This window comes from Ursus arctos, unplaced genomic scaffold (genome assembly GCF_023065955.2).
Source record: "Ursus arctos isolate Adak ecotype North America unplaced genomic scaffold, UrsArc2.0 scaffold_6, whole genome shotgun sequence".
Classification (NCBI taxonomy): domain Eukaryota; kingdom Metazoa; phylum Chordata; class Mammalia; order Carnivora; family Ursidae; genus Ursus; species Ursus arctos.
Window position 1 is genome coordinate 985180 of NW_026623078.1, and position 24262 is coordinate 1009441.

Consider the following 24262-nt stretch of genomic DNA (forward strand, 5'->3'; position numbering starts at 1 on the left):
CAGGCACAGTCTGAACCCTTCCCTCAACCCGGCGGTTTTGCTAGCAGGAGTTCAACCCCAACGAACACAGCCCGGAGACCCCTGGGGCAAAAACGGCTTCCGACGAACAATGGGTGCTTGCTGTGGAACACCTATCCCAAGTGGGGGTAGCCAGCTCAACAAAATGCCACACACCCAGGTGTAAGTAACAACATAGCCCAGGCATGGTCTAAGCCCCTCACCTCGTCCCTGTGCTTTGGGGAGCCGGAGGGACAGCCGAGGCACACGGCCCTGAGACCCCTTTGCAAAAAGCCGGCTTCCCAACTAGACAGTTTTCCTGAGGTGCAGACCCTATCCCAAGTGGTTGTGGCAAGGTAAAGCAAATGCCCTCCACTTCTCTGGAAGAAACCACAGTGCCCAGCCATGTTCTAAGCCCTCCCATCCTCCCTGGGCTTCTGGCAGCAGGAGTGAAAAGAGAGGAGCAGAGCACTGGGACCCGTTTGACAAAAACCGGCTTCCCACGGGAAAGTCTTTCTCCACGTGCAGACATGCTCCCAGGTGCCTGGGGCAAGGGGAAGGAAATGCCATACACTGACCTGGAAGAGACCACAGGGCCCAGGCACAGTCTGAACCCTTCCCTCAACCCGGCGGTTTTGGTAGCAGGAGTTCAACCCCAACGAACACAGCCCGGAGACCCCTGGGGCAAAAACGGCTTCCGACGAACAATGGGTGCTTGCTATGGAACACCTATCCCAAGTGGGGGTAGCCAGCTCAACAAAATGCCACACACCCAGGTGTAAGTAACAACATAGCCCAGGCATGGTCTAAGCCCCTCACCTCGTCCCTGTGCTTTGGGGAGCCGGAGGGACAGCCGAGGCCCACGGCCCTGAGACCCCTTTGCAAAAAGCCGGCTTCCCACGGAGACAGTTTTCCTGAGGTGCAGACCCTATCCCAAGTGGTTGTGGCAAGGTAAAGCAAATGCCCTCCACTTCTCTGGAAGAAACCACAGTGCCCAGCCATGTTCTAAGCCCTCCCATCCTCCCTGGGCTTCTGGCAGCAGGAGTGAAAAGAGAGGAGCAGAGCACTGGGACCCGTTTGACAAAACCCGGCTTCCCACGGGAAAGTCTTCCTCCACGTGCAGACATGCTCCCAGGTGCCTGTGGCAAGGGGAAGGAAATGCCATACACTGACCTGGAAGAGACCACAGGGCCCAGGCACAGTCTGAACCCTTCCCTCAACCCGGCGGTTTTGCTAGCAGGAGTTCAACCCAACGAACACAGCCCGGAGACCCCTGGGGCAAAAACGGCTTCCGACGAACAATAGGTGCTTGCTGTGGAACACCTATCCCAAGTGGGGGTAGCCAGCTCAACAAAATGCCACACACCCAGGTGTAAGAAACAACATTGCCCAGGCATGGTCTAAGCCCCTCACCTCGTCCCTGTGCTTTGGGGAGCCGGAGGGACAGCCGAGGCACACGGCCCTGAGACCCCTTTGCAAAAAGCCGGCTTCCCACGGAGACAGTTTTCCTGAGGTGCAGACCCTATCCCAAGTGGTTGTGGCAAGGTAAAGCAAATGCCCTCCACTTCTCTGGAAGAAACCACAGTGCCCAGCCATGTTCTAAGCCCTCCCATCCTCCCTGGGCTTCTGGCAGCAGGAGTGAAAAGAGAGGAGCAGAGCACTGGGACCCGTTTGACAAAAACCGGCTTCCCACGGGAAAGTCTTTCTCCACGTGCAGACATGCTCCCAGGTGCCTGGGGCAAGGGGAAGGAAATGCCATACACTGACCTGGAAGAGACCACAGGGCCCAGGCACAGTCTGAACCCTTCCCTCAACCCGGCGGTTTTGGTAGCAGGAGTTCAACCCCAACGAACACAGCCCGGAGACCCCTGGGGCAAAAACGGCTTCCGACGAACAATGGGTGCTTGCTATGGAACACCTATCCCAAGTGGGGGTAGCCAGCTCAACAAAATGCCACACACCCAGGTGTAAGTAACAACATAGCCCAGGCATGGTCTAAGCCCCTCACCTCGTCCCTGTGCTTTGGGGAGCCGGAGGGACAGCCGAGGCCCACGGCCCTGAGACCCCTTTGCAAAAAGCCGGCTTCCCACGGAGACAGTTTTCCTGAGGTGCAGACCCTATCCCAAGTGGTTGTGGCAAGGTAAAGCAAATGCCCTCCACTTCTCTGGAAGAAACCACAGTGCCCAGCCATGTTCTAAGCCCTCCCATCCTCCCTGGGCTTCTGGCAGCAGGAGTGAAAAGAGAGGAGCAGAGCACTGGGACCCGTTTGACAAAACCCGGCTTCCCACGGGAAAGTCTTCCTCCACGTGCAGACATGCTCCCAGGTGCCTGTGGCAAGGGGAAGGAAATGCCATACACTGACCTGGAAGAGACCACAGGGCCCAGGCACAGTCTGAACCCTTCCCTCAACCCGGCGGTTTTGCTAGCAGGAGTTCAACCCAACGAACACAGCCCGGAGACCCCTGGGGCAAAAACGGCTTCCGACGAACAATAGGTGCTTGCTGTGGAACACCTATCCCAAGTGGGGGTAGCCAGCTCAACAAAATGCCACACACCCAGGTGTAAGAAACAACATTGCCCAGGCATGGTCTAAGCCCCTCACCTCGTCCCTGTGCTTTGGGGAGCCGGAGGGACAGCCGAGGCACACGGCCCTGAGACCCCTTTGCAAAAAGCCGGCTTCCCACGGAGACAGTTTTCCTGAGGTGCAGACCCTATCCCAAGTGGTTGTGGCAAGGTAAAGCAAATGCCCTCCACTTCTCTGGAAGAAACCACAGTGCCCAGCCATGTTCTAAGCCCTCCCATCCTCCCTGGGCTTCTGGCAGCAGGAGTGAAAAGAGAGGAGCAGAGCACTGGGACCCGTTTGACAAAACCCGGCTTCCCACGGGAAAGTCTTTCTCCACGTGCAGACATGCTCCCAGGTGCCTGGGGCAAGGGGAAGGAAATGCCATACACTGACCTGGAAGAGACCACAGTGCCCAGGCACAGTCTGAACCCTTCCCTCAACCCGGCGGTTTTGCTAGCAGGAGTTCAACCCCAACGAACACAGCCCGGAGACCCCTGGGGCAAAAACGGCTTCCGACGAACAATGGGTGCTTGCTGTGGAACACCTATCCCAAGTGGGGGTAGCCAGCTCAACAAAATGCCACACACCCAGGTGTAAGTAACAACATAGCCCAGGCATGGTCTAAGCCCCTCACCTCGTCCCTGTGCTTTGGGGAGCCGGAGGGACAGCCGAGGCACACGGCCCTGAGACCCCTTTGCAAAAAGCCGGCTTCCCAACTAGACAGTTTTCCTGAGGTGCAGACCCTATCCCAAGTGGTTGTGGCAAGGTAAAGCAAATGCCCTCCACTTCTCTGGAAGAAACCACAGTGCCCAGCCATGTTCTAAGCCCTCCCATCCTCCCTGGGCTTCTGGCAGCAGGAGTGAAAAGAGAGGAGCAGAGCACTGGGACCCGTTTGACAAAAACCGGCTTCCCACGGGAAAGTCTTTCTCCACGTGCAGACATGCTCCCAGGTGCCTGGGGCAAGGGGAAGGAAATGCCATACACTGACCTGGAAGAGACCACAGGGCCCAGGCACAGTCTGAACCCTTCCCTCAACCCGGCGGTTTTGGTAGCAGGAGTTCAACCCCAACGAACACAGCCCGGAGACCCCTGGGGCAAAAACGGCTTCCGACGAACAATGGGTGCTTGCTATGGAACACCTATCCCAAGTGGGGGTAGCCAGCTCAACAAAATGCCACACACCCAGGTGTAAGTAACAACATAGCCCAGGCATGGTCTAAGCCCCTCACCTCGTCCCTGTGCTTTGGGGAGCCGGAGGGACAGCCGAGGCCCACGGCCCTGAGACCCCTTTGCAAAAAGCCGGCTTCCCACGGAGACAGTTTTCCTGAGGTGCAGACCCTATCCCAAGTGGTTGTGGCAAGGTAAAGCAAATGCCCTCCACTTCTCTGGAAGAAACCACAGTGCCCAGCCATGTTCTAAGCCCTCCCATCCTCCCTGGGCTTCTGGCAGCAGGAGTGAAAAGAGAGGAGCAGAGCACTGGGACCCGTTTGACAAAACCCGGCTTCCCACGGGAAAGTCTTCCTCCACGTGCAGACATGCTCCCAGGTGCCTGTGGCAAGGGGAAGGAAATGCCATACACTGACCTGGAAGAGACCACAGGGCCCAGGCACAGTCTGAACCCTTCCCTCAACCCGGCGGTTTTGCTAGCAGGAGTTCAACCCAACGAACACAGCCCGGAGACCCCTGGGGCAAAAACGGCTTCCGACGAACAATAGGTGCTTGCTGTGGAACACCTATCCCAAGTGGGGGTAGCCAGCTCAACAAAATGCCACACACCCAGGTGTAAGAAACAACATTGCCCAGGCATGGTCTAAGCCCCTCACCTCGTCCCTGTGCTTTGGGGAGCCGGAGGGACAGCCGAGGCACACGGCCCTGAGACCCCTTTGCAAAAAGCCGGCTTCCCACGGAGACAGTTTTCCTGAGGTGCAGACCCTATCCCAAGTGGTTGTGGCAAGGTAAAGCAAATGCCCTCCACTTCTCTGGAAGAAACCACAGTGCCCAGCCATGTTCTAAGCCCTCCCATCCTCCCTGGGCTTCTGGCAGCAGGAGTGAAAAGAGAGGAGCAGAGCACTGGGACCCGTTTGACAAAACCCGGCTTCCCACGGGAAAGTCTTTCTCCACGTGCAGACATGCTCCCAGGTGCCTGGGGCAAGGGGAAGGAAATGCCATACACTGACCTGGAAGAGACCACAGTGCCCAGGCACAGTCTGAACCCTTCCCTCAACCCGGCGGTTTTGCTAGCAGGAGTTCAACCCCAACGAACACAGCCCGGAGACCCCTGGGGCAAAAACGGCTTCCGACGAACAATGGGTGCTTGCTGTGGAACACCTATCCCAAGTGGGGGTAGCCAGCTCAACAAAATGCCACACACCCAGGTGTAAGTAACAACATAGCCCAGGCATGGTCTAAGCCCCTCACCTCGTCCCTGTGCTTTGGGGAGCCGGAGGGACAGCCGAGGCACACGGCCCTGAGACCCCTTTGCAAAAAGCCGGCTTCCCAACTAGACAGTTTTCCTGAGGTGCAGACCCTATCCCAAGTGGTTGTGGCAAGGTAAAGCAAATGCCCTCCACTTCTCTGGAAGAAACCACAGTGCCCAGCCATGTTCTAAGCCCTCCCATCCTCCCTGGGCTTCTGGCAGCAGGAGTGAAAAGAGAGGAGCAGAGCACTGGGACCCGTTTGACAAAAACCGGCTTCCCACGGGAAAGTCTTTCTCCACGTGCAGACATGCTCCCAGGTGCCTGGGGCAAGGGGAAGGAAATGCCATACACTGACCTGGAAGAGACCACAGGGCCCAGGCACAGTCTGAACCCTTCCCTCAACCCGGCGGTTTTGGTAGCAGGAGTTCAACCCCAACGAACACAGCCCGGAGACCCCTGGGGCAAAAACGGCTTCCGACGAACAATGGGTGCTTGCTATGGAACACCTATCCCAAGTGGGGGTAGCCAGCTCAACAAAATGCCACACACCCAGGTGTAAGTAACAACATAGCCCAGGCATGGTCTAAGCCCCTCACCTCGTCCCTGTGCTTTGGGGAGCCGGAGGGACAGCCGAGGCCCACGGCCCTGAGACCCCTTTGCAAAAAGCCGGCTTCCCACGGAGACAGTTTTCCTGAGGTGCAGACCCTATCCCAAGTGGTTGTGGCAAGGTAAAGCAAATGCCCTCCACTTCTCTGGAAGAAACCACAGTGCCCAGCCATGTTCTAAGCCCTCCCATCCTCCCTGGGCTTCTGGCAGCAGGAGTGAAAAGAGAGGAGCAGAGCACTGGGACCCGTTTGACAAAACCCGGCTTCCCACGGGAAAGTCTTCCTCCACGTGCAGACATGCTCCCAGGTGCCTGTGGCAAGGGGAAGGAAATGCCATACACTGACCTGGAAGAGACCACAGGGCCCAGGCACAGTCTGAACCCTTCCCTCAACCCGGCGGTTTTGCTAGCAGGAGTTCAACCCAACGAACACAGCCCGGAGACCCCTGGGGCAAAAACGGCTTCCGACGAACAATAGGTGCTTGCTGTGGAACACCTATCCCAAGTGGGGGTAGCCAGCTCAACAAAATGCCACACACCCAGGTGTAAGAAACAACATTGCCCAGGCATGGTCTAAGCCCCTCACCTCGTCCCTGTGCTTTGGGGAGCCGGAGGGACAGCCGAGGCACACGGCCCTGAGACCCCTTTGCAAAAAGCCGGCTTCCCACGGAGACAGTTTTCCTGAGGTGCAGACCCTATCCCAAGTGGTTGTGGCAAGGTAAAGCAAATGCCCTCCACTTCTCTGGAAGAAACCACAGTGCCCAGCCATGTTCTAAGCCCTCCCATCCTCCCTGGGCTTCTGGCAGCAGGAGTGAAAAGAGAGGAGCAGAGCACTGGGACCCGTTTGACAAAAACCGGCTTCCCACGGGAAAGTCTTTCTCCACGTGCAGACATGCTCCCAGGTGCCTGGGGCAAGGGGAAGGAAATGCCATACACTGACCTGGAAGAGACCACAGGGCCCAGGCACAGTCTGAACCCTTCCCTCAACCCGGCGGTTTTGGTAGCAGGAGTTCAACCCCAACGAACACAGCCCGGAGACCCCTGGGGCAAAAACGGCTTCCGACGAACAATGGGTGCTTGCTATGGAACACCTATCCCAAGTGGGGGTAGCCAGCTCAACAAAATGCCACACACCCAGGTGTAAGTAACAACATAGCCCAGGCATGGTCTAAGCCCCTCACCTCGTCCCTGTGCTTTGGGGAGCCGGAGGGACAGCCGAGGCCCACGGCCCTGAGACCCCTTTGCAAAAAGCCGGCTTCCCACGGAGACAGTTTTCCTGAGGTGCAGACCCTATCCCAAGTGGTTGTGGCAAGGTAAAGCAAATGCCCTCCACTTCTCTGGAAGAAACCACAGTGCCCAGCCATGTTCTAAGCCCTCCCATCCTCCCTGGGCTTCTGGCAGCAGGAGTGAAAAGAGAGGAGCAGAGCACTGGGACCCGTTTGACAAAACCCGGCTTCCCACGGGAAAGTCTTCCTCCACGTGCAGACATGCTCCCAGGTGCCTGTGGCAAGGGGAAGGAAATGCCATACACTGACCTGGAAGAGACCACAGGGCCCAGGCACAGTCTGAACCCTTCCCTCAACCCGGCGGTTTTGCTAGCAGGAGTTCAACCCAACGAACACAGCCCGGAGACCCCTGGGGCAAAAACGGCTTCCGACGAACAATAGGTGCTTGCTGTGGAACACCTATCCCAAGTGGGGGTAGCCAGCTCAACAAAATGCCACACACCCAGGTGTAAGAAACAACATTGCCCAGGCATGGTCTAAGCCCCTCACCTCGTCCCTGTGCTTTGGGGAGCCGGAGGGACAGCCGAGGCACACGGCCCTGAGACCCCTTTGCAAAAAGCCGGCTTCCCACGGAGACAGTTTTCCTGAGGTGCAGACCCTATCCCAAGTGGTTGTGGCAAGGTAAAGCAAATGCCCTCCACTTCTCTGGAAGAAACCACAGTGCCCAGCCATGTTCTAAGCCCTCCCATCCTCCCTGGGCTTCTGGCAGCAGGAGTGAAAAGAGAGGAGCAGAGCACTGGGACCCGTTTGACAAAACCCGGCTTCCCACGGGAAAGTCTTTCTCCACGTGCAGACATGCTCCCAGGTGCCTGGGGCAAGGGGAAGGAAATGCCATACACTGACCTGGAAGAGACCACAGGGCCCAGGCACAGTCTGAACCCTTCCCTCAACCCGGCGGTTTTGGTAGCAGGAGTTCAACCCCAACGAACACAGCCCGGAGACCCCTGGGGCAAAAACGGCTTCCGACGAACAATAGGTGCTTGCTGTGGAATACCTATCCCAAGTGGGGGTAGCCAGCTCAACAAAATGCCACACACCCAGGTGTAAGAAACAACATTGCCCAGGCATGGTCTAAGCCCCTCACCTCGTCCCTGTGCTTTGGGGAGCCGGAGGGACAGCCGAGGCACACGGCCCTGAGACCCCTTTGCAAAAAGCCGGCTTCCCACGGAGACAGTTTTCCTGAGGTGCAGACCCTATCCCAAGTGGTTGTGGCAAGGTAAAGCAAATGCCCTCCACTTCTCTGGAAGAAACCACAGTGCCCAGCCATGTTCTAAGCCCTCCCATCCTCCCTGGGCTTCTGGCAGCAGGAGTGAAAAGAGAGGAGCAGAGCACTGGGACCCGTTTGACAAAAACCGGCTTCCCACGGGAAAGTCTTTCTCCACGTGCAGACATGCTCCCAGGTGCCTGGGGCAAGGGGAAGGAAATGCCATACACTGACCTGGAAGAGACCACAGGGCCCAGGCACAGTCTGAACCCTTCCCTCAACCCGGCGGTTTTGCTAGCAGGAGTTCAACCCCAACGAACACAGCCCGGAGACCCCTGGGGCAAAAACGGCTTCCGACGAACAATAGGTGCTTGCTGTGGAACACCTATCCCAAGTGGGGGTAGCCAGCTCAACAAAATGCCACACACCCAGGTGTAAGAAACAACATTGCCCAGGCATGGTCTAAGCCCTTCACCTCGTCCCTGTGCTTTGGGGAGCCGGAGGGACAGCCGAAGCACACGGCCCTGAGACCCCTTTGAAAAAGCTGGCTTCCCACGAGACAGTTTTCCTGAGGTGCAGACCCTATCCCAAGTGGTTGTGGCAAGGTAAAGCAAATGCCCTCCACTTCTCTGGAAGAAACCACAGTGCCCAGCCATGTTCTAAGCCCTCCCATCCTCCCTGGGCTTCTGGCAGCAGGAGTGAAAAGAGAGGAGCAGAGCACTGGGACCCGTTTGACAAAACCCGGCTTCCCACGGGAAAGTCTTCCTCCACGTGCAGACATGCTCCCAGGTGCCTGTGGCAAGGGGAAGGAAATGCCATACACTGACCTGGAAGAGACCACAGGGCCCAGGCACAGTCTGAACCCTTCCCTCAACCCGGCGGTTTTGCTAGCAGGAGTTCAACCCAACGAACACAGCCCGGAGACCCCTGGGGCAAAAACGGCTTCCGACGAACAATAGGTGCTTGCTGTGGAACACCTATCCCAAGTGGGGGTAGCCAGCTCAACAAAATGCCACACACCCAGGTGTAAGAAACAACATTGCCCAGGCATGGTCTAAGCCCCTCACCTCGTCCCTGTGCTTTGGGGAGCCGGAGGGACAGCCGAGGCACACGGCCCTGAGACCCCTTTGCAAAAAGCCGGCTTCCCACGGAGACAGTTTTCCTGAGGTGCAGACCCTATCCCAAGTGGTTGTGGCAAGGTAAAGCAAATGCCCTCCACTTCTCTGGAAGAAACCACAGTGCCCAGCCATGTTCTAAGCCCTCCCATCCTCCCTGGGCTTCTGGCAGCAGGAGTGAAAAGAGAGGAGCAGAGCACTGGGACCCGTTTGACAAAACCCGGCTTCCCACGGGAAAGTCTTTCTCCACGTGCAGACATGCTCCCAGGTGCCTGGGGCAAGGGGAAGGAAATGCCATACACTGACCTGGAAGAGACCACAGGGCCCAGGCACAGTCTGAACCCTTCCCTCAACCCGGCGGTTTTGCTAGCAGGAGTTCAACCCCAACGAACACAGCCCGGAGACCCCTGGGGCAAAAACGGCTTCCGACGAACAATAGGTGCTTGCTGTGGAATACCTATCCCAAGTGGGGGTAGCCAGCTCAACAAAATGCCACACACCCAGGTGTAAGAAACAACATTGCCCAGGCATGGTCTAAGCCCCTCACCTCGTCCCTGTGCTTTGGGGAGCCGGAGGGACAGCCGAGGCACACGGCCCTGAGACCCCTTTGCAAAAAGCCGGCTTCCCACGGAGACAGTTTTCCTGAGGTGCAGACCCTATCCCAAGTGGTTGTGGCAAGGTAAAGCAAATGCCCTCCACTTCTCTGGAAGAAACCACAGTGCCCAGCCATGTTCTAAGCCCTCCCATCCTCCCTGGGCTTCTGGCAGCAGGAGTGAAAAGAGAGGAGCAGAGCACTGGGACCCGTTTGACAAAAACCGGCTTCCCACGGGAAAGTCTTTCTCCACGTGCAGACATGCTCCCAGGTGCCTGGGGCAAGGGGAAGGAAATGCCATACACTGACCTGGAAGAGACCACAGGGCCCAGGCACAGTCTGAACCCTTCCCTCAACCCGGCGGTTTTGCTAGCAGGAGTTCAACCCCAACGAACACAGCCCGGAGACCCCTGGGGCAAAAACGGCTTCCGACGAACAATAGGTGCTTGCTGTGGAACACCTATCCCAAGTGGGGGTAGCCAGCTCAACAAAATGCCACACACCCAGGTGTAAGAAACAACATTGCCCAGGCATGGTCTAAGCCCCTCACCTCGTCCCTGTGCTTTGGGGAGCCGGAGGGACAGCCGAAGCACACGGCCCTGAGACCCCTTTGAAAAAGCTGGCTTCCCACGAGACAGTTTTCCTGAGGTGCAGACCCTATCCCAAGTGGTTGTGGCAAGGTAAAGCAAATGCCCTCCACTTCTCTGGAAGAAACCACAGTGCCCAGCCATGTTCTAAGCCCTCCCATCCTCCCTGGGCTTCTGGCAGCAGGAGTGAAAAGAGAGGAGCAGAGCACTGGGACCCGTTTGACAAAAACCGGCTTCCCACGGGAAAGTCTTTCTCCACGTGCAGACATGCTCCCAGGTGCCTGGGGCAAGGGGAAGGAAATGCCATACACTGACCTGGAAGAGACCACAGTGCCCAGGCACAGTCTGAACCCTTCCCTCAACCCGGCGGTTTTGCTAGCAGGAGTTCAACCCCAACGAACACAGCCCGGAGACCCCTGGGGCAAAAACGGCTTCCGACGAACAATGGGTGCTTGCTGTGGAACACCTATCCCAAGTGGGGGTAGCCAGCTCAACAAAATGCCACACACCCAGGTGTAAGTAACAACATAGCCCAGGCATGGTCTAAGCCCCTCACCTCGTCCCTGTGCTTTGGGGAGCCGGAGGGACAGCGGAGGCACACGGCCCTGAGACCCCTTTGCAAAAAGCCGGCTTCCCAACTAGACAGTTTTCCTGAGGTGCAGACCCTATCCCAAGTGGTTGTGGCAAGGTAAAGCAAATGCCCTCCACTTCTCTGGAAGAAACCACAGTGCCCAGCCATGTTCTAAGCCCTCCCATCCTCCCTGGGCTTCTGGCAGCAGGAGTGAAAAGAGAGGAGCAGAGCACTGGGACCCGTTTGACAAAAACCGGCTTCCCACGGGAAAGTCTTTCTCCACGTGCAGACATGCTCCCAGGTGCCTGGGGCAAGGGGAAGGAAATGCCATACACTGACCTGGAAGAGACCACAGGGCCCAGGCACAGTCTGAACCCTTCCCTCAACCCGGCGGTTTTGGTAGCAGGAGTTCAACCCCAACGAACACAGCCCGGAGACCCCTGGGGCAAAAACGGCTTCCGACGAACAATGGGTGCTTGCTATGGAACACCTATCCCAAGTGGGGGTAGCCAGCTCAACAAAATGCCACACACCCAGGTGTAAGTAACAACATAGCCCAGGCATGGTCTAAGCCCCTCACCTCGTCCCTGTGCTTTGGGGAGCCGGAGGGACAGCCGAGGCCCACGGCCCTGAGACCCCTTTGCAAAAAGCCGGCTTCCCACGGAGACAGTTTTCCTGAGGTGCAGACCCTATCCCAAGTGGTTGTGGCAAGGTAAAGCAAATGCCCTCCACTTCTCTGGAAGGAACCACAGTGCCCAGCCATGTTCTAAGCCCTCCCATCCTCCCTGGGTTTCTGGCAGCAGGAGTGAAAAGAGAGGAGCAGAGCACTGGGACCCGTTTGACAAAACCCGGCTTCCCACGGGAAAGTCTTTCTCCACGTGCAGACATGCTCCCAGGTGCCTGGGGCAAGGGGAAGGAAATGCCATACACTGACCTGGAAGAGACCACAGGGCCCAGGCACAGTCTGAACCCTTCCCTCAACCCGGCGGTTTTGCTAGCAGGAGTTCAACCCCAACGAACACAGCCCGGAGACCCCTGGGGCAAAAATGGCTTCCGACGAACAATAGGTGCTTGCTGTGGAACACCTATCCCAAGTGGGGGTAGCCAGCTCAACAAAATGCCACACACCCAGGTGTAAGAAACAACATTGCCCAGGCATGGTCTAAGCCCCTCACCTCGTCCCTGTGCTTTGGGGAGCCGGAGGGACAGCCGAGGCACACGGCCCTGAGACCCCTTTGCAAAAAGCCGGCTTCCCACGGAGACAGTTTTCCTGAGGTGCAGACCCTATCCCAAGTGGTTGTGGCAAGGTAAAGCAAATGCCCTCCACTTCTCTGGAAGAAACCACAGTGCCCAGCCATGTTCTAAGCCCTCCCATCCTCCCTGGGCTTCTGGCAGCAGGAGTGAAAAGAGAGGAGCAGAGCACTGGGACCCGTTTGACAAAAACCGGCTTCCCACGGGAAAGTCTTTCTCCACGTGCAGACATGCTCCCAGGTGCCTGGGGCAAGGGGAAGGAAATGCCATACACTGACCTGGAAGAGACCACAGGGCCCAGGCACAGTCTGAACCCTTCCCTCAACCCGGCGGTTTTGCTAGCAGGAGTTCAACCCCAACGAACACAGCCCGGAGACCCCTGGGGCAAAAACGGCTTCCGACGAACAATAGGTGCTTGCTGTGGAACACCTATCCCAAGTGGGGGTAGCCAGCTCAACAAAATGCCACACACCCAGGTGTAAGAAACATTGCCCAGGCATGGTCTAAGCCCCTCACCTCGTCCCTGTGCTTTGGGGAGCCGGAGGGACAGCCGAAGCACACGGCCCTGAGACCCCTTTGAAAAAGCTGGCTTCCCACGAGACAGTTTTCCTGAGGTGCAGACCCTATCCCAAGTGGTTGTGGCAAGGTAAAGCAAATGCCCTCCACTTCTCTGGAAGAAACCACAGTGCCCAGCCATGTTCTAAGCCCTCCCATCCTCCCTGGGCTTCTGGCAGCAGGAGTGAAAAGAGAGGAGCAGAGCACTGGGACCCGTTTGACAAAACCCGGCTTCCCACGGGAAAGTCTTTCTCCACGTGCAGACATGCTCCCAGGTGCCTGTGGCAAGGGGAAGGAAATGCCATACACTGACCTGGAAGAGACCACAGGGCCCAGGCACAGTCTGAACCCTTCCCTCAACCCGGCGGTTTTGCTAGCAGGAGTTCAACCCCAAAGAACACAGCCCGGAGACCCCTGGGGCAAAAACGGCTTCCGACGAACAATAGGTGCTTGCTGTGGAACACCTATCCCAAGTGGGGGTAGCCAGCTCAACAAAATGCCACACACCCAGGTGTAAGAAACAACATTGCCCAGGCATGGTCTAAGCCCCTCACCTCGTCCCTGTGCTTTGGGGAGCCGGAGGGACAGCCGAGGCACACGGCCCTGAGACCCCTTTGCAAAAAGCCGGCTTCCCACGGAGACAGTTTTCCTGAGGTGCAGACCCTATCCCAAGTGGTTGTGGCAAGGTAAAGCAAATGCCCTCCACTTCTCTGGAAGAAACCACAGTGCCCAGCCATGTTCTAAGCCCTCCCATCCTCCCTGGGCTTCTGGCAGCAGGAGTGAAAAGAGAGGAGCAGAGCACTGGGACCCGTTTGACAAAAACCGGCTTCCCACGGGAAAGTCTTTCTCCACGTGCAGACATGCTCCCAGGTGCCTGTGGCAAGGGGAAGGAAATGCCATACACTGACCTGGAAGAGACCACAGGGCCCAGGCACAGTCTGAACCCTTCCCTCAACCCGGCGGTTTTGGTAGGAGGAGTTCAATCCCAACGAACATAGCCCGGAGACCCCTGGGGCAAAAACGGCTTCCTACGAACAATGGGTGCTTGCTATGGAACACCTATCCCAAGTGGGGGTAGCCAGCTCAACAAAATGCCACACACCCAGGTGTAAGTAACAACATAGCCCAGGCATGGTCTAAGCCCCTCACCTCGTCCCTGTGCTTTGGGGAGCCGGAGGGACAGCCGAGGCACACGGCCCTGAGACCCCTTTGCAAAAAGCCGGCATCCCAACTAGACAGTTTTCCTGAGGTGCAGACCCTATCCCAAGTGGTTGTGGCAAGGTAAAGCAAATGCCCTCCACTTCTCTGGAAGAAACCACAGTGCTCAGCCATGTTCTAAGCCCTCCCATCCTCCCTGGGCTTCTGGCAGCAGGAGTGAAAAGAGAGGAGCAGAGCACTGGGACCCGTTTGACAAAAACCGGCTTCCCACGGGAAAGTCTTTCTCCACGTGCAGACATGCTCCCAGGTGCCTGGGGCAAGGGGAAGGAAATGCCATACACTGACCTGGAAGAGACCACAGGGCCCAGGCACAGTCTGAACCCTTCCCTCAACCCGGCGGTTTTGGTAGCAGGAGTTCAACCCCAACGAACACAGCCCGGAGACCCCTGGGGCAAAAACGGCTTCCGACGAACAATGGGTGCTTGCTATGGAACACCTATCCCAAGTGGGGGTAGCCAGCTCAACAAAATGCCACACACCCAGGTGTAAGTAACAACATAGCCCAGGCATGGTCTAAGCCCCTCACCTCGTCCCTGTGCTTTGGGGAGCCGGAGGGACAGCCGAAGCACACGGCCCTGGGACCCCTTTGAAAAAGCTGGCTTCCCACGAGACAGTTTTCCTGAGGTGCAGACCCTATCCCAAGTGGTTGTGGCAAGGTAAAGCAAATGCCCTCCACTTCTCTGGAAGAAACCACAGTGCCCAGCCATGTTCTAAGCCCTCCCATCCTCCCTGGGCTTCTGGCAGCAGGAGTGAAAAGAGAGGAGCAGAGCACTGGGACCCGTTTGACAAAACCCGGCTTCCCACGGGAAAGTCTTCCTCCACGTGCAGACATGCTCCCAGGTGCCTGGGGCAAGGGGAAGGAAATGCCATTCACTGACCTGGAAGAGACCACAGGGCCCAGGCACAGTCTGAACCCTTCCCTCAACCCGGCGGTTTTGCTAGCAGGAGTTCAACCCCAACGAACACAGCCCGGAGACCCCTGGGGCAAAAACGGCTTCCGACGAACAATAGGTGCTTGCTGTGGAACACCTATCCCAAGTGGGGGTAGCCAGCTCAACAAAATGCCACACACCCAGGTGGAAGAAACAACATTGCCCAGGCATGGTCTAAGCCCCTCACCTCGTCCCTGTGCTTTGGGGAGCCGGAGGGACAGCCGAGGCACACGGCCCTGAGACCCCGTTTGCAAAAAGCCGGCTTCCCACGGAGACAGTTTTCCTGAGGTGCAGACCCTATCCCAAGTGGTTGTGGCAAGGTAAAGCAAATGCCCTCCACTTCTCTGGAAGAAACCACAGTGCCCAGCCATGTTCTAAGCCCTCCCATCCTCCCTGGGCTTCTGGCAGCAGGAGTGAAAAGAGAGGAGCAGAGCACTGGGACCCATTTGACAAAAACCGGCTTCCCACGGGAAAGTCTTTCTCCACGTTCAGACATGCTCCCAGGTGCCTGGGGCAAGGGGAAGGAAATGCCATACACTGACCTGGAAGAGACCACAGGGCCCAGGCACAGTCTGAACCCTTCCCTCAACCCGGCGGTTTTGCTAGCAGGAGTTCAACCCCAACGAACACAGCCCGGAGACCCCTGGGGCAAAAACGGCTTCCGACGAACAATGGGTGCTTGCTGTGGAACACTTATCCCAAGTGGGGGTAGCCAGCTCAACAAAATGCCACACACCCAGGTGTAAGTAACAACATAGCCCAGGCATGGTCTAAGCCCCTCACCTCGTCCCTGTGCTTTGGGGAGCCGGAGGGACAGCCGAGGCACACGGCCCTGAGACCCCTTTGCAAAAAGCCGGCTTCCCAACTAGACAGTTTTCCTGAGGTGCAGACCCTATCCCAAGTGGTTGTGGCAAGGTAAAGCAAATGCCCTCCACTTCTCTGGAAGAAACCACAGTGCCCAGCCATGTTCTAAGCCCTCCCATCCTCCCTGGGCTTCTGGCAGCAGGAGTGAAAAGAGAGGAGCAGAGCACTGGGACCCGTTTGACAAAAACCGGCTTCCCACGGGAAAGTCTTTCTCCACGTGCAGACATGCTCCCAGGTGCCTGGGGCAAGGGGAAGGAAATGCCATACACTGACCTGGAAGAGACCACAGGGCCCAGGCACAGTCTGAACCCTTCCCTCAACCCGGCGGTTTTGGTAGCAGGAGTTCAACCCCAACGAACACAGCCCGGAGACCCCTGGGGCAAAAACGGCTTCCGACGAACAATGGGTGCTTGCTATGGAACACCTATCCCAAGTGGGGGTAGCCAGCTCAACAAAATGCCACACACCCAGGTGTAAGTAACAACATACCCCAGGCATGGTCTAAGCCCCTCACCTCGTCCCTGTGCTTTGGGGAGCCGGAGGGACAGCCGAGGCACACGGCCCTGAGACCCCTTTGCAAAAAGCCGGCTTCCCAACTAGACAGTTTTCCTGAGGTGCAGACCCTATCCCAAGTGGTTGTGGCAAGGTAAAGCAAATGCCCTCCACTTCTCTGGAAGAAACCACAGTGCCCAGCCATGTTCTAAGCCCTCCCATCCTCCCTGGGCTTCTGGCAGCAGGAGTGAAAAGAGAGGAGCAGAGCACTGGGACCCGTTTGACAAAACCCGGCTTCCCACGGGAAAGTCTTTCTCCACGTGCAGACATGCTCCCAGGTGCCTGGGGCAAGGGGAAGGAAATGCCATACACTGACCTGGAAGAGACCACAGGGCCCAGGCACAGTCTGAACCCTTCCCTCAACCCGGCGGTTTTGGTAGCAGGAGTTCAACCCCAACGAACACAGCCCGGAGACCCCTGGGGCAAAAATGGCTTCCGACGAACAATAGGTGCTTGCTGTGGAACACCTATCCCAAGTGGGGGTAGCCAGCTCAACAAAATGCCACACACCCAGGTGTAAGAAACAACATTGCCCAGGCATGGTCTAAGCCCCTCACCTCGTCCCTGTTCTTTGGGGAGCCGGAGGGACAGCCGAGGCACACGGCCCTGAGACCCCGTTGCAAAAAGCCGGCTTCCCACGGAGACAGTTTTCCTGAGGTGCAGACCCTATCCCAAGTGGTTGTGGCAAGGTAAAGCAAATGCCCTCCACTTCTCTGGAAGAAACCACAGTGCCCAGCCATGTTCTAAGCCCTCCCATCCTCCCTGGGCTTCTGGCAGCAGGAGTGAAAAGAGAGGAGCAGAGCACTGGGACCCGTTTGACAAAAACCGGCTTCCCACGGGAAAGTCTTTCTCCACGTGCAGACATGCTCCCAGGTGCCTGGGGCAAGGGGAAGGAAATGCCATACACTGACCTGGAAGAGACCACAGGGCCCAGGCACAGTCTGAACCCTTCCCTCAACCCGGCGGTTTTGCTAGCAGGAGTTCAACCCCAACGAACACAGCCCGGAGACCCCTGGGGCAAAAACGGCTTCCGACGAACAATAGGTGCTTGCTGTGGAACACCTATCCCAAGTGGGGGTAGCCAGGTCAACAAAATGCCACACACCCAGGTGTAAGAAACAACATTGCCCAGGCATGGTCTAAGCCCCTCACCTCGTCCCTGTGCTTTGGGGAGCCGGAGGGACAGCCGAAGCACACGGCCCTGAGACCCCTTTGAAAAAGCTGGCTTCCCACGAGACAGTTTTCCTGAGGTGCAGACCCTATCCCAAGTGGTTGTGGCAAGGTAAAGCAAATGCCCTCCACTTCTCTGGAAGAAACCACAGTGCCCAGCCATGTTCTAAGCCCTCCCATCCTCCCTGGGCTTCTGGCAGCAGGAGTGAAAAGAGAGGAGCAGAGCACTGGGACCCGTTTGACAAAAACCGGCTTCCCACGGGAAAGTCTTTCTCCACGTGCAGACATGCTCCCAGGTGCCTGGGGCAAGGGGAAGGAAATGCCATACACTGACCTGGAAGAGACCACAGTGCCCAGGCACAGTCTGAACCCTTCCCTCAACCCGGCGGTTTTGCTAGCAGGAGTTCAACCCCAACGAACACAGCCCGGAGACCCCTGGGGCAAAAACGGCTTCCGACGAACAATGGGTGCTTGCTGTGGAACACCTATCCCAAGTGGGGGTAGCCAGCTCAACAAAATGCCACACACCCAGGTGTAAGTAACAACATAGCCCAGGCATGGTCTAAGCCCCTCACCTCGTCCCTGTGCTTTGGGGAGCCGGAGGGACAGCGGAGGCACACGGCCCTGAGACCCCTTTGCAAAAAGCCGGCTTCCCAACTAGACAGTTTTCCTGAGGTGCAGACCCTATCCCAAGTGGTTGTGGCAAGGTAAAGCAAATGCCCTCCACTTCTCTGGAAGAAACCACAGTGCCCAGCCATGTTCTAAGCCCTCCCATCCTCCCTGGGCTTCTGGCAGCAGGAGTGAAAAGAGAGGAGCAGAGCACTGGGACCCGTTTGACAAAAACCGGCTTCCCACGGGAAAGTCTTTCTCCACGTGCAGACATGCTCCCAGGTGCCTGGGGCAAGGGGAAGGAAATGCCATACACTGACCTGGAAGAGACCACAGGGCCCAGGCACAGTCTGAACCCTTCCCTCAACCCGGCGGTTTTGGTAGCAGGAGTTCAACCCCAACGAACACAGCCCGGAGACCCCTGGGGCAAAAACGGCTTCCGACGAACAATAGGTGCTTGCTGTGGAACACCTATCCCAAGTGGGGGTAGCCAGCTCAACAAAATGCCACACACCCAGGTGTAAGAAACAACATTGCCCAGGCATGGTCTAAGCCCCTCACCTCGTCCCTGTTCTTTGGGGAGCCGGAGGGACAGCCGAGGCACACGGCCCTGAGACCCCGTTGCAAAAAGCCGGCTTCCCACGGAGACAGTTTTCCTGAGGTGCAGACCCTATCCCAAGTGGTTGTGGCAAGGTAAAGCAAATGCCCTCCACTTCTCTGGAAGAAACCACAGTGCCCAGCCATGTTCTAAGCCCTCCCATCCTCCCTGGGCTTCTGGCAGCAGGAGTGAAAAGAGAGGAGCAGAGCACTGGGACCCGTTTGACAAAAACCGGCTTCCCACGGGAAAGTCTTTCTCCACGTGCAGACATGCTCCCAGGTGCCTGGGGCAAGGGGAAGGAAATGCCATACACTGACCTGGAAGAGACCACAGGGCCCAGGCACAGTCTGAACCCTTCCCTCAACCCGGCGGTTTTGCTAGCAGGAGTTCAACCCCAACGAACACAGCCCGGAGACCCCTGGGGCAAAAACGGCTTCCGACGAACAATAGGTGCTTGCTGTGGAACACCTATCCCAAGTGGGGGTAGCCAGCTCAACAAAATGCCACACACCCAGGTGTAAGAAACAACATTGCCCAGGCATGGTCTAAGCCCCTCACCTCGTCCCTGTGCTTTGGGGAGCCGGAGGGACAGCCGAAGCACACGGCCCTGAGACCCCTTTGAAAAAGCTGGCTTCCCACGAGACAGTTTTCCTGAGGTGCAGACCCTATCCCAAGTGGTTGTGGCAAGGTAAAGCAAATGCCCTCCACTTCTCTGGAAGAAACCACAGTGCCCAGCCATGTTCTAAGCCCTCCCATCCTCCCTGGGCTTCTGGCAGCAGGAGTGAAAAGAGAGGAGCAGAGCACTGGGACCCGTTTGACAAAAACCGGCTTCCCACGGGAAAGTCTTTCTCCACGTGCAGACATGCTCCCAGGTGCCTGGGGCAAGGGGAAGGAAATGCCATACACTGACCTGGAAGAGACCACAGTGCCCAGGCACAGTCTGAACCCTTCCCTCAACCCGGCGGTTTTGCTAGCAGGAGTTCAACCCCAACGAACACAGCCCGGAGACCCCTGGGGCAAAAACGGCTTCCGACGAACAATGGGTGCTTGCTGTGGAACACCTATCCCAAGTGGGGGTAGCCAGCTCAACAAAATGCCACACACCCAGGTGTAAGTAACAACATAGCCCAGGCATGGTCTAAGCCCCTCACCTCGTCCCTGTGCTTTGGGGAGCCGGAGGGACAGCGGAGGCACACGGCCCTGAGACCCCTTTGCAAAAAGCCGGCTTCCCAACTAGACAGTTTTCCTGAGGTGCAGACCCTATCCCAAGTGGTTGTGGCAAGGTAAAGCAAATGCCCTCCACTTCTCTGGAAGAAACCACAGTGCCCAGCCATGTTCTAAGCCCTCCCATCCTCCCTGGGCTTCTGGCAGCAGGAGTGAAAAGAGAGGAGCAGAGCACTGGGACCCGTTTGACAAAAACCGGCTTCCCACGGGAAAGTCTTTCTCCACGTGCAGACATGCTCCCAGGTGCCTGGGGCAAGGGGAAGGAAATGCCATACACTGACCTGGAAGAGACCACAGGGCCCAGGCACAGTCTGAACCCTTCCCTCAACCCGGCGGTTTTGGTAGCAGGAGTTCAACCCCAACGAACACAGCCCGGAGACCCCTGGGGCAAAAACGGCTTCCGACGAACAATGGGTGCTTGCTATGGAACACCTATCCCAAGTGGGGGTAGCCAGCTCAACAAAATGCCACACACCCAGGTGTAAGTAACAACATAGCCCAGGCATGGTCTAAGCCCCTCACCTCGTCCCTGTGCTTTGGGGAGCCGGAGGGACAGCCGAGGCCCACGGCCCTGAGACCCCTTTGCAAAAAGCCGGCTTCCCACGGAGACAGTTTTCCTGAGGTGCAGACCCTATCCCAAGTGGTTGTGGCAAGGTAAAGCAAATGCCCTCCACTTCTCTGGAAGAAACCACAGTGCCCAGCCATGTTCTAAGCCCTCCCATCCTCCCTGGGCTTCTGGCAGCAGGAGTGAAAAGAGAGGAGCAGAGCACTGGGACCCGTTTGACAAAACCCGGCTTCCCACGGGAAAGTCTTCCTCCACGTGCAGACATGCTCCCAGGTGCCTGTGGCAAGGGGAAGGAAATGCCATACACTGACCTGGAAGAGACCACAGGGCCCAGGCACAGTCTGAACCCTTCCCTCAACCCGGCGGTTTTGCTAGCAGGAGTTCAACCCAACGAACACAGCCCGGAGACCCCTGGGGCAAAAACGGCTTCCGACGAACAATAGGTGCTTGCTGTGGAACACCTATCCCAAGTGGGGGTAGCCAGCTCAACAAAATGCCACACACCCAGGTGTAAGAAACAACATTGCCCAGGCATGGTCTAAGCCCCTCACCTCGTCCCTGTGCTTTGGGGAGCCGGAGGGACAGCCGAGGCACACGGCCCTGAGACCCCTTTGCAAAAAGCCGGCTTCCCAACTAGACAGTTTTCCTGAGGTGCAGACCCTATCCCAAGTGGTTGTGGCAAGGTAAAGCAAATGCCCTCCACTTCTCTGGAAGAAACCACAGTGCCCAGCCATGTTCTAAGCCCTCCCATCCTCCCTGGGCTTCTGGCAGCAGGAGTGAAAAGAGAGGAGCAGAGCACTGGGACCCGTTTGACAAAAACCGGCTTCCCACGGGAAAGTCTTTCTCCACGTGCAGACATGCTCCCAGGTGCCTGGGGCAAGGGGAAGGAAATGCCATACACTGACCTGGAAGAGACCACAGGGCCCAGGCACAGTCTGAACCCTTCCCTCAACCCGGCGGTTTTGCTAGCAGGAGTTCAACCCCAACGAACACAGCCCGGAGACCCCTGGGGCAAAAACGGCTTCCGACGAACAATAGGTGCTTGCTGTGGAACACCTATCCCAAGTGGGGGTAGCCAGCTCAACAAAATGCCACACACCCAGGTGTAAGAAACAACATTGCCCAGGCATGGTCTAAGCCCCTCACCTCGTCCCTGTGCTTTGGGGAGCCGGAGGGACAGCCGAGGCACACGGCCCTGAGACCCCTTTGCAAAAAGCCGGCTTCCCACGGAGACAGTTTTCCTGAGGTGCAGACCCTATCCCAAGTGGTTGTGGCAAGGTAAAGCAAATGCCCTCCACTTCTCTGGAAGAAACCACAGTGCCCAGCCATGTTCTAAGCCCTCCCATCCTCCCTGGGCTTCTGGCAGCAGGAGTGAAAAGAGAGGAGCAGAGCACTGGGACCCGTTTGACAAAAACCGGCTTCCCACGGGAAAGTCTTTCTCCACGTGCAGACATGCTCCCAGGTGCCTGGGGCAAGGGGAAGGAAATGCCATACACTGACCTGGAAGAGACCACAGGGCCCAGGCACAGTCTGAACCCTTCCCTCAACCCGGCGGTTTTGCTAGCAGGAGTTCAACCCCAACGAACACAGCCCGGAGACCCCTGGGGCAAAAACGGCTTCCGACGAACAATAGGTGCTTGCTGTGGAACACCTATCCCAAGTGGGGGTAGCCAGCTCAACAAAATGCCACACACCCAGGTGTAAGAAACATTGCCCAGGCATGGTCTAAGCCCCTCACCTCGTCCCTGTGCTTTGGGGAGCCGGAGGGACAGCCGAAGCACACGGCCCTGAGACCCCTTTGAAAAAGCTGGCTTCCCACGAGACAGTTTTCCTGAGGTGCAGACCCTATCCCAAGTGGTTGTGGCAAGGTAAAGCAAATGCCCTCCACTTCTCTGGAAGAAACCACAGTGCCCAGCCATGTTCTAAGCCCTCCCATCCTCCCTGGGCTTCTGGCAGCAGGAGTGAAAAGAGAGGAGCAGAGCACTGGGACCCGTTTGACAAAACCCGGCTTCCCACGGGAAAGTCTTTCTCCACGTGCAGACATGCTCCCAGGTGCCTGTGGCAAGGGGAAGGAAATGCCATACACTGACCTGGAAGAGACCACAGGGCCCAGGCACAGTCTGAACCCTTCCCTCAACCCGGCGGTTTTGCTAGCAGGAGTTCAACCCCAACGAACACAGCCCGGAGACCCCTGGGGCAAAAACGGCTTCCGACGAACAATAGGTGCTTGCTGTGGAACACCTATCCCAAGTGGGGGTAGCCAGCTCAACAAAATGCCACACACCCAGGTGTAAGAAACAACATTGCCCAGGCATGGTCTAAGCCCCTCACCTCGTCCCTGTGCTTTTGGGAGCCGGAGGGACAGCCGAGGCACACGGCCCTGAGACCCCTTTGCAAAAAGCCGGCTTCCCACGGAGACAGTTTTCCTGAGGTGCAGACCCTATCCCAAGTGGTTGTGGCAAGGTAAAGCAAATGCCCTCCACTTCTCTGGAAGAAACCACAGTGCCCAGCCATGTTCTAAGCCCTCCCATCCTCCCTGGGCTTCTGGCAGCAGGAGTGAAAAGAGAGGAGCAGAGCACTGGGACCCGTTTGACAAAAACCGGCTTCCCACGGGAAAGTCTTTCTCCACGTGCAGACATGCTCCCAGGTGCCTGTGGCAAGGGGAAGGAAATGCCATACACTGACCTGGAAGAGACCACAGGGCCCAGGCACAGTCTGAACCCTTCCCTCAACCCGGCGGTTTTGGTAGGAGGAGTTCAACCCCAACGAACACAGCCCGGAGACCCCTGGGGCAAAAACGGCTTCCGACGAACAATGGGTGCTTGCTATGGAACACCTATCCCAAGTGGGGGTAGCCAGCTCAACAAAATGCCACACACCCAGGTGTAAGTAACAACATAGCCCAGGCATGGTCTAAGCCCCTCACCTCGTCCCTGTGCTTTGGGGAGCCGGAGGGACAGCCGAGGCACACGGCCCTGAGACCCCTTTGCAAAAAGCCGGCTTCCCAACTAGACAGTTTTCCTGAGGTGCAGACCCTATCCCAAGTGGTTGTGGCAAGGTAAAGCAAATGCCCTCCACTTCTCTGGAAGAAACCACAGTGCCCAGCCATGTTCTAAGCCCTCCCATCCTCCCTGGGCTTCTGGCAGCAGGAGTGAAAAGAGAGGAGCAGAGCACTGGGACCCGTTTGACAAAACCCGGCTTCCCACGGGAAAGTCTTTCTCCACGTGCAGACATGCTCCCAGGTGCCTGTGGCAAGGGGAAGGAAATGCCATACACTGACCTGGAAGAGACCACAGTGCCCAGGCACAGTCTGAACCCTTCCCTCAACCCGGCGGTTTTGCTAGCAGGAGTTCAACCCCAACGAACACAGCCCGGAGACCCCTGGGGCAAAAACGGCTTCCGACGAACAATAGGTGCTTGCTGTGGAACACCTATCCCAAGTGGGGGTAGCCAGCTCAACAAAATGCCACACACCCAGGTGGAAGAAACAACATTGCCCAGGCATGGTCTAAGCCCCTCACCTCGTCCCTGTGCTTTGGGGAGCCGGAGGGACAGCCGAGGCACACGGCCCTGAGACCCCGTTTGCAAAAAGCCGGCTTCCCACGGAGACAGTTTTCCTGAGGTGCACACCCTATCCCAAGTGGTTGTGGCAAGGTAAAGCAAATGCCCTCCACTTCTCTGGAAGAAACCACAGTGCCCAGCCATGTTCTAAGCCCTCCCATCCTCCCTGGGCTTCTGGCAGCAGGAGTGAAAAGAGAGGAGCAGAGCACTGGGACCCGTTTGACAAA